Source organism: Muntiacus reevesi, chromosome 10, assembly GCF_963930625.1.
Source record: "Muntiacus reevesi chromosome 10, mMunRee1.1, whole genome shotgun sequence".
In the NCBI taxonomy this organism is placed as follows: Eukaryota; Metazoa; Chordata; class Mammalia; order Artiodactyla; family Cervidae; genus Muntiacus; species Muntiacus reevesi.
The window spans coordinates 41127757-41138119 of NC_089258.1; the positions used below are offsets into that span (position 1 = coordinate 41127757).

Consider the following 10363-nt stretch of genomic DNA (forward strand, 5'->3'; position numbering starts at 1 on the left):
TGTAATATATGTGTATATGTATAACTGAATCACCTTGCTATGCACCTAAAACATTTTGTCAACTATACGTCAATGAAATATAATATTAAGAACACACACACACACGTCGAGCAGCGGGGCGGTAGACCCTGGTGGAGGTGGGCACAGAAATCAGAGGAGAGACACCCTCCTCGTCCCCAGTGCCGGACGTCCTGCCTCGGGAGCCTGGCGGCGTCTGTCCCCTCTGCCAGGCAGTTCTTCCCCTGCACCTGTGCAGCTCACCCGTGACCTGTGCTCAAGGCTTGGCTGGACTGTCACCTTCTTGGTGCAAACTGCTCCTGCAGTGCAGTGGCATCTCCACCCACCCGCCCACCCCAGCACTGCCAACACCCCTACCACATCTACCTTTGTCTCCACAGCACACAGACCTCTGTGGGATTCGCCTGCTTGTAGGTTTTATTATCTTATTTCCCGATTAGATGTGCTACGCTCCATGAGGACACTCGTGAGTCAGCTCATTAGAGAAGACCCCGAGGCTGGGGAAGACGGAGGGCAGGAGGAGAAGGGGGCAACAGAGGACAGGATGGTTGGATGGCATCACCGACTCAATGGACATGAGTTTGAGCAAACTCTGGGAGATGGTGGAGGACAGGAGAGCCTGGCATGCTGCAGTCCACGGGGTCACAAAGAATCAGACACAACTGAGCAACTGAACAACAAATGAGGACACTGATTTTTTCTTTTTTTTTTCTGGCCCACTGGTGTATCTTCAGGGCTTGGACTGTTGACTGCCACATACAAGATGCTTGGTAAATATTTGTTGAATAAATGAATGAGTGAATAATGCTTTCCTGATTTGTGTGTTAAAATACTGATTCCTCAAATGGACTAAAATCTTCCCAAGGATGAACAGGTGCAGAAGAAAACAGGACATTTATTTTCTGACATTTATTTGAGTTTACAATAGCGTCCTACACAGTTCATTTATTTTATCTCATTTTACCAGCTGAGCCACCAGGGAAGCCCTCTATTTTATCTCATTTTAATCCTCAGAACCACCCTGTGAGTTTGGTATTCACATCTTACAAACAAAATGCCTCTCTGAGAGGCCAAGTGAACTGTCCAAACCACACAGCTGGGGAGGGAACCCTATTTCCAACCCAGAAATGTCCTGACATGATGGACATTTGAGAGCTTTCAGCCCACGTCAAAGTCACAGAATGGATGCTCATCCGTTAGCGTTAGGCTCATCCAGTGGCCGAGGCTGAAGCTCCCGTGGTGGCCAGGCCCGCGGCCACGCATGGGACTAACCCCTGACCCCTGCTCTCCAGGGGTCACAGTGGAGGGCAGACACAGCAGGAGATGCAGAGATGAGAGGTGTCCTCCTGGGGCCCCCTTTAGGAGGGACACCGGGCTGGGCACCAGGAGATGGAGCGACAGAGAGCACGTGGCCGGGTGGGCTCCAGGGCCTGGGGGCTGGAGAACCCCACTGGTCCAGACCTGCATGGATCAGCCTGGAAGCCCCTGGCCACAGGTGGCTACTCAGCGAATTTTAAAGAGTCACAAGTGAACAAAATAAAATTTTAAAGAATTACAAGTGAATAAAAGTGAATAAAATAAAATTACAATACAATTCCTCTTGTACTGGCCACATTCTGTGTGGTGAGTAGCCGTGCATGACTCCCAGGTCGCCCGGTGCAGAGAACTTTCCATCCACTCAGGACATTTACTGCCTGGAGAAGATAATAGCGGACGGCCCACCCATGCCCCTCCACCACATACTCGCAATCTTCAAACCTTTAACGCCAAAGGACAGGCAACACTAGTCCACCCGGCAGATGCGCCCTCACTGCTGATCTAACACTTCTCCCCGGAGCGTCCCTGCTGTGCCCCCGGGCAGCCGTCGGAGCTCACACACTCTGCCCTGCTCAGCTCAGCCAGCTGCTCAGGGCACTGGGGGCTCAGAGGATGGGGCAAGGCCGGGCCACAGGGTGGACCCATCCCAGACCCAGTGGGTTGCTCAGGTGCCCCCCACCCCCGACCACCACCATCACGACAGCTCAGTCTGTGTCCAGCGTCTTGAACAAAACCCACAGGGCCGGGCCCCGCGAGCACACTCAACAAAGACTTGTGAGTGTTTCATTTCCGCAGCTAATTATGGAAAATGTGAGTCACCCGTTGTTTCAAACAGGCTCGGCTTTGTTTCTCAGTCGGCTGCAGTGAATTTGAGACACCCCCAGGAGAGAGCATCCGCACGTTTGCCTGAGTCAGGGATGCAGGGTTGCCGGCTCGGTACCCCACTGAATGGGAGGAGCCAGGCATCATGGCAACGCAGGCCCGACCCACACGGAGCAGGCATCACTCTGCCTCCCTGCGTCCCAGAGCGCCGTGGAGGGTGGCGGGCGTTCTTTTTCACCTTAGCCGTCTCTTATCTTTTGCTTTGATGTGCCTCAGACTACACCAAACAGTCGGTATGACACGCATGGACCAGAGGATACAGATTCAAGGGAGAAAGAGATTAAGGGGAAAAAAATTTTACACTTTTTCCCTAGGTATTGGTGTCACCTTTTCAGGTTCTTCCAGCCCCGCCCCCTGAAAACTGGCGCTCCATTTAGACAAGGAACACTGCAGCGCACTTGTTTTAAAAAAAGAACACGCCCCAACACGACATTGTTCATCGACTATGCTCCAATATAACATAAAAAAAAAAAAAAAAAAAGAATGCTCCCTTCTGGAATGAATGTTCCGTTTGGAAAATAAATATATAAAAAGTCCTTCCTGGGTCCACATTGGTCGGTGTAGCAGCACCCCCTGCAGCTAAGGGGTGAAGCCGCCGAAGCGACCCTCGTTCGTCTGCAAGATCCAGGCCGCGTCCGGCCACCAAGCCAGATCTTTCAAAGTGGCCTGTTTCTCAGACGGGGTGAGCACACTTTCCTCATTACAATACATATATATATATTCATCAAAGGGTACTTCAAAAACAGCTGGAAGTTTCCGAGGCTGACCTCTGCTTTTCCCCATGAACTCTGGCATTTGGCAACATCTGTTTTAATCGGCAGAATAACCTTGGCTTGGGGCAGAAATTCTCCGCAGTGTCTTCCTTAGCCTTCCCTGGAGGCCACGTCTGCCTGCTTCCTGAGCCTGCATGCTTTGCTAGAACTGAGGTGTCACATGGGACCTTACAGCCACTCCAAGACCTAGTGAGTTAAAGCTTTATCATTCTCTTGGTAAACTCCATTAACAGGTAAGATTTCGCTACTCAAGTGTGTTTAAAATGTGTTGCATTGAAATAAAAGAAAAACAGATCTTTGTGAAACACTGCAGAGGAGCCAGGATAGAGAGAAATCTTTGAGGAAAATGAAACTCCCAACTCAATTTAATAGAAATAGCAGGGGCAGAGGTGCGGGATGTGAAATCCAGCCCCTGTCTTCTCTTCAGACACACAGCTTTTCCTACGACCCTGTGTTTAGACAAAACATCACGCCCTTCAAACAGGCGAGTCACTCAGCCTTGGGGACTGAGCAAACAAGGCTTGATGCTGGTGTGGGGTCCACGCGTTCTGTGGTTGGGCTAAGATGGTAACTATCTGCTATTTGAACCATTTGAGTTTGAAGTTAATGAAATCTAAAGCTCAGTGCTTAGAAGCCAGGTGTCATCTGAACAGCCAGAAGAGAGATTTCCGTCGCTGTACAAAGTTCTAGTCAAGGTGGAGGTGTGTGGATGCAAAGTACATTGCTGCATGTTATAGGAGGGCACTCGTTATTTTTACGCCTTTTCACAAATAACCTTGGGTGTAATATCAATTTTCAGTAAGTCTTGAAAGTCTTTAACAACCTCCCACCAAGGCAGGAAAGCCAGAGCTAACACTGCAGAGCTGCCCATGGGCTTCCTGCAGTTGGGGACATACTAGGTGCCCCTACAGTTGAAGACCTACTAGGTGCCTCGGAGTTGGAGATGTACTAGGTGCTCCAGGGTTGGAGACCTATTAGGTGCCCCTGAAGTTGGAGACCTACTAGGTGTCCCTGCAGTTGGAGACCTACTAGGCACCTTGGAGTTGGAGACCTCCTAGGTGCCCCTGGAGTTAGAGACCTAATAGGCACCCCTGCAGTTGAAGACCTAATAGGCACCCCTGCAGTTGGAGACCTACTAGGTGCTCCAGAGTTGGAGACCTACTAGGCACCTTGAAGTTGGAGACCTCCTAGGTGCCCCTGAAGTTAGAGACCTACTAGGCATCTCTGCAGTTGAAGACCTTAATAGGCACCCCTGCAGTTGAAGACCTAATAGGCGACCCTGCAGTTGGAGACCTCCTAGGTACCTCAGAGTTAGAGACCTACTAGGTGTTCCAGAGTTGGAGACCTACTAGGCACTCCTGCAGTTGGAGACCTACTAGGCACCTTGGAGTTGGAGACCTCCTAGGTGCCCCTGAAGTTGGAGACCTACTAGGCGCCTCTGCAGTTGAACACCTATTCTTTGCCTCAGAGTTGGAGACCTACTAGGTGTCCCTGCAGTTGGAAACCTACTAGGCACCTTGGAGTTGGAGACGAAGTTAGAGACCTACTAGGCACCTCTGCAGTTGAAGACCTAATAGGTGCCCCTGCAGTTAGAGACCTCCTAGGTGCTCCAGAGTTGGAGACCTACTAGTCGCCCCTGAAGTTGGAGACCTACTAGGCGTGAAGCATGGCGCTCAGACCATGACACAGGCTCTAATGCCCATGAGCTTCTTACAAGGTGACCATGTCTGTCCCCATGTTCCCCATGGATACCATGCACATCCAGCCCCGCTCGGTCTAGGCCTGGGGAGGGAGCTCAGATTGTCCTCTGCAGCCTCCAAAGCCAGTGCTCCTCGCTCAGGGCTTGTCAGACGTGAGGCCACTGGGAGGTCACTGGCGAGCTGAGGGCAGCTGCCCGCCGCGGCCACCAGGCCTCCCTGCACAGATGCCTTCACCCTGGACTCGGGCCGCTCTCCACTCATACTTTGCTTTCCTGCTGCATAGCCTCCTGATCACACCTCCTGGGGGCTGAGGACCCCACCACCACTAAGCCCCACCCCGCATGAAATCCTCGGCCAATCTGAGTGTGAGGGCATGGAACCCACCCACCAGCCTCATTCTGTTACCGAGTCCAAGCTTGCTCTGCTGGCTGCATGAGGCTGGGAAACGACTTTATTTGGAAAGCCAGCTGACCGAGAAGATGGCAGGCTAGCACCAAAAAATAATCATCTTAGCGAGGTCTGGATGCCAGGTTCTTTTACAGATCAGAGATGGGGGGAGATGAGGAAGCAAAGTAAAAAGGCCATTAGTCTTGCACATCGAGAATGGCAAGCCTCAGCCACTGATTGTGTTCATTTCTTCCTTACTGCCATCCACAGGTGGACAAGGCTCTGAACGAAGGCAGTTTGGTTTAACAGTCAGGCGGAGAGGCAGGGTTCTCTGAGGCAGGCAATTGTGTATGATTATAATAACAAAAGCAATGAAAAGCAAGCCAAAGAAACAGTTCCGACATGGAGCCACAATTAGCTGCTTCTGTGCAACAATTCCAGTTCTGGAAGGCCAGCGCGTGGCCTCCCAGGCCGCTCAGGCCCTGGCCCCTTCCTGCCCACGGGCCTCAAGCACTCAGTCATCAGCCTGTCTATCACATCAGCCATCACTCCCAGAGCTTCTTCTGACAGCCAGCTGGGTACCGCTGGGCACTGAGGATGAGACACTAAATTGACCCGCCTGCCTTTGAAGACAGCACTGGGAGAAGAGTGGGAGGGATGAAGTGGGCGTCACAGGGCCATGGAGGGTGCAGAGAGGTCCTCATGTCGGGAGGCTGTGGGTAGGCATTGACGGAGCAAACGTGAAATGGGCTGAGATTCCCCAGTCATGGGCAGGGTGCGCCTCATCTCCGGAGATGCACAGGTCCTGGGGATTGTGCCCACAGGCAGACTCCCCAGCGGACTGGGTCTGAGTCCAGTGATGGGGACCCGTGAACACACACCTCCCACCGCCGGAGGGGGTCCAGTGGTGGGGACCCGTGAACACACACCTCCCACCGCCAGAGGGGGTCCAGTGACGGGGACCCGTGAACACACACCTCCCACCGCCGGAGGGGGTCCAGTGACGGGGACCCGTGAACACACACCTCCCACCGCCGGAGGGGGTCCAGTGGTGGGGACCCGTGAACACACACCTCCCACCGCCGGAGGGGGCCCAGTGGTGGTGACCCGTGAACACACACCTCCCACCGCCGGAGGGGGTCCAGTGGTGGGGACCCGTGAACACACACCTCCCACCGCCGGAGGGGAGTCCAGTGACAGGGGAGACAGAGACACGGGCGCCCATGGATGGTCCCAGCACAGACACGCGGCGGGCCCGAGTGCCGGCACAGCCCGTCCTCCCTGCAGAGGGCAGAAGGCCCCCACCATATTCTGCTTCTTCATCCCCAAAAAACCCTGTGTACATGTCGCTTCACATGGCGAGAGGGAGTTCGCATCTGTGACAAAGGTTATAGGCCCTAAGAGAGGGAGGGGATTCTGGGTGACCCGGGTGAGGTTACCCTAACCACCTGAGACCTCTCGGGGAAGCAGGTCGCCCCTCGGTGAGTGGGGGGCTGTCCACGGCTCTGAGACTCAGGCGCTGTGGGTGCCCCAGACTCTCAGCTCATGGCCCCCCACTGCTTCTATTGATGGAGGAACCCCCACACCTGACTTCTCTCATTCCCACCCGCTCAGACCACTCACCCGCTCAGACTACCTGCTGCGTCTACCTCTACATCTAACTACTAAATACAGAATTCCCTTACCTATTCATTTAAAATTAGCTTTTATATAATTCTAGGCAACAAGCAAGACCTCCTCTAAAAGGGGCTGTGACTGAGGTCAGACCGCTATGCTTAACGCATATGCTAAAGCTTTTCAGGCAAACTGCAACTCGGTCATCAGAGATCAGGAGCATTATATGGGTTATTCCAGTGCATGGAGGCCATTATTCCCTCCCGACGGAAAAAGCCTAGTCTTTAAATTTCATACAGTCAAGAGCTATTTTCCTTTGGGATTTGCCCTAAAATGGGAAGGTGCTGTGGGGGTGAATCTGGGAAACGTGTGTGGAAGTCTTTGTTCGAGGAGACAGCCAGGCTGTGCTGACAATTCAAGAACAACAGTGACTTCTGTCATCAGTGTTGAAAAGCCCTAATTAAAAAAAAAAAAGCCTCTGGCCAGAAGTATGAGGTTTATAGCAAAATGGATGAAGTTTATTGAAGTGCGGACAAAACTAGAGTGAGTGTGGGCAGTGACACAGAGGGCCCCAAGGTCGGCACTGCGGCCCCTGGGGAACGCGACTGGGGATTTGCTCAAGTTTTTCCCGGGTGTGGCTCTCCTTCGGAATAAAGTTTCATCTCACCCGTGGGCTTGGTGCTGTCAGCGTTTCTGTAGTTTTTTAAAGACCAAAGTCAAATGATTTGAGCTCCAGCAGGGCAGGACCAGAGCCCAGAGCCGCTCAGCGCACTCAGGCTGTTCCCGGCTCTGCAAACACTGTTCCTGGGGCTCAGCCACTCCCGACACGGAGTGTCCGCCAGACCCGCCCCACCCTCCCCTCTCACGGGGGTCAACACTCGCTGTGCTAGCACGTCCCTCTCTGCCGCCCTGTTCTTTCCACAATAACAACTTAAAAACGTGTTGTCTATCAACGGGCCTCCAAGCTCACCAGGAAGGAGTCTGATGTTCTGCATTCAGGACTGGGTCTCTTCTGTCCCACAAGCCAGCCCGGATCGCGTGGCGCTCAGGCGCCAGCAGGAGAGAATTCAGTTTCCCAGGGATGGGCTGCTCCTGTGTGACATCAGGAGGGCTGTGGGCAACGGAGCTCCGAGCTGAGTGGCCCCTCCCCGCAGAAGCCAAGGGCCCCCCCCACCCCCAACTGAACAATGTGGGCCTGAAGCCCCCTCTGCCAGCCCTCGGGTCCCCGGGGGTCCATCTCTAGGAGGCTCCCGTTAGAGCATGTGTCCATACACCCAGCCGTGGGCGCCCAGCAGAGGGTGTGGGTGCAGGAAGGACCCTCCGCCCAGAAAGTGCAGACGCACACGGAGCTTCCGGGGGCTAAAGGGGCCCGTGGACCTGGAGAAAACATACCTGTGCCTCGTGGTGCAGGAAAGACACCTGTCCTGGCCCTGGAAGCCTGGGGTCTGGGGAAGGGCTCCCTGTGAGATGGGGACAGCTGAGCACCACCTGACACCTGTGTTCATACATGACACGCATGATCATGCCTGACACCTGTGGTCACACCTGACATGCGTGGTCGTGCCCAACACACGTGGTCACACCTGACATACATGGTCATGCTTGACACACGTTGTCTTGCCTGACACCCATGGTCACGCCTGATATGCATGGTCATGCCTGACACACGTGGTCATGTCTGACACATGAGGGGCGCAGCCGACTGCACTCATCATCACAGCATGCTGCAGTGCGGTGTTATCCCGGCTCACAGATGTAGAAACTGCAGCCCAAGGTTGCCAAGGTCATCCTGGGAGCCTATGTCAGGAGCGGCTAACCTGAGCAGGGGCTCAGACACCCGGTGTGTAGGTGCGCGGGTGCCGCTGCCCCTGGAGGCGTTTCCCACCCCAGGAGACCCTCCCGCTTCCCTGCCAGGGCTCTCCTCCCAGGCCTTGGCCCCCGAGGCTCCCCCTGCACCCCCACCCCGCCCTGATGGAAAGGCTGCCCCCGTCCCCCTCCAGGAACCTGCCTAGCTCCCACCAGACCCTCTGGTACCCAGCGGCACACGTCTCCCCTTCCAAGTGAAACTCTTAACAGCAAAACGCGTCCTGTGCTTCTTCACGGAGCAGACTGTCTTAATTTAAATTAATGGGCGTGCTTCTGTCCTGATGTCTCTGGTCACTCACGGCCTCTCTGGAGGCGGCAGCCACAGTGTCCAGGCGGCGGCCTCCAGTGGGTCCCCAGAGCAGGAGGGCCTTGCTGTCCTCCGCTTCTCTGAGTCCAGCCAGACACAGACAGCAGCCACAGCAGGGTTCTCGGAGCTGGCGGAGGCTGCCGGCCCCGCAGGCCCATGTTCTGCAGTATGTTTGGGGTTCTCCCTTCCTTGGACGGAGCACCTGACATTCTGCAGTCTTTCCAAAATTCCTTTCACCTGCCCCAAAGTTTTCAACAAACCCCCTTTCTACTTACACCAGCCAGACTCTGATTTTCTTGCTTACAGCGAAGAAACAGCCCTGCCCTCAGTTCTGACCTGCTGGATTAAACTGGGCTACACCTGGTGACCCCCCCCACCAGGTCTTCCCCTGCCGCCTGCCCCCAAGGAAGGGCGTGGGTTCCGCCTAGACCCGACACCAGGTGGTCGGTGCCCACGGGCAGACGTCAGAGCCTTTGTCACCCTCATCAAGAGGCAGGGATGTCCAGACAAAGGCTTCCCCAGGGACAAGAATATGCCCACAGGATATCTGAGCGAGGAATCACCTTCCTGCCAGCCTAGCTGCGGCCTCCGCCCCCAGACCCCCAGGGCCCAGGGCAGCAGGGGGTGGGGACCAGGGCAGGAATGACAGCCCCTGGCTAGAGCCGACCGCCCCGCTGCAGTCCGAGCAGCCACCTGGGGTCACACTCGCACCTGGAAGGGACCCCACACGAGCTCGATTCTTTCCTGACGGCCCCCCGCGGCTGGGTCTGGGGGCCCCTGCTCCCCTTCCTCCCAGGCGCCGGTCATCCCTTTGTTCCTCCTTCGGCCGTCTCCGCGGCCGCTGGGTGGCAGTGTGGACGCGCGCACCGGCCACCCCGCCGGGCAGTTCCTCGGGCCGCGGGCGGCGCGCATCCGCGCACAGCGTCGTGGTCCCGCCTCGGTGCAGCCTGAGAAGCCCGGCCCACCCGCAGCCAGACCGCCGCTCCTCCTCCGCAGATGGGGCGCCGCGCCCTCCCTTGCCAAACCGGGGGATTGAATTAGCGCTTCAATCCCGCCTTCCCGCCGGCTGTCGAGTCCGAGCGAATGCGGCTGCAGTCGTCACCCCCTGCAGAGGCGTGTGGCCCTGCCTGACCGCAGACCGAGCCGCGGGCTTCCTGCGCGCCCTGCTGGCACGGGGCCTCCCAGAAAGGCGTGGCGGAGGAGGGAGCGTACACGGCTCCCTCTGGTCCCCATGAGAGCACAGAGGTGCCCCATTCCGCCTCCCTATAAGAGAGGGACCCAGACCAGGGAGGTGAGGGCTTGCCCTGGGCTGCACTTACCCGGGGAGGAGAGCCCGGCTAGGGCCGGTGGGGGCACCCCTGACCCACCCTAGAACCAGGGCGGTTCCCGTGATGGGGCGCAGTCTCTCAGGCAGAGGTCCCGGCCCTCACGCTGCAGAGGCTCAGGCTTCAGGACTCCCGGGCCCGACCCCTCCCGAGCCCCCGGCCCGCACCGTCCTG

At 56.1% G+C, this 10363-nt stretch overlaps 1 long non-coding RNA gene across 1 annotated transcript; it reads right to left on the reverse strand.

Moving 5' to 3' along the window:
- Positions 1-7705: 7705 nt before the first annotated feature.
- LOC136176771 (uncharacterized) lies at positions 7706-9642 on the reverse strand. Its single transcript, XR_010664625.1, has 3 exons — positions 9576-9642; positions 8084-8151; positions 7706-7783 (listed from the first exon to the last, which is right to left on the reverse strand). It is a non-coding gene; the product is annotated as an uncharacterized lncRNA (long non-coding RNA).
- Between the last annotated feature and the right edge of the window lie 721 nt (positions 9643-10363).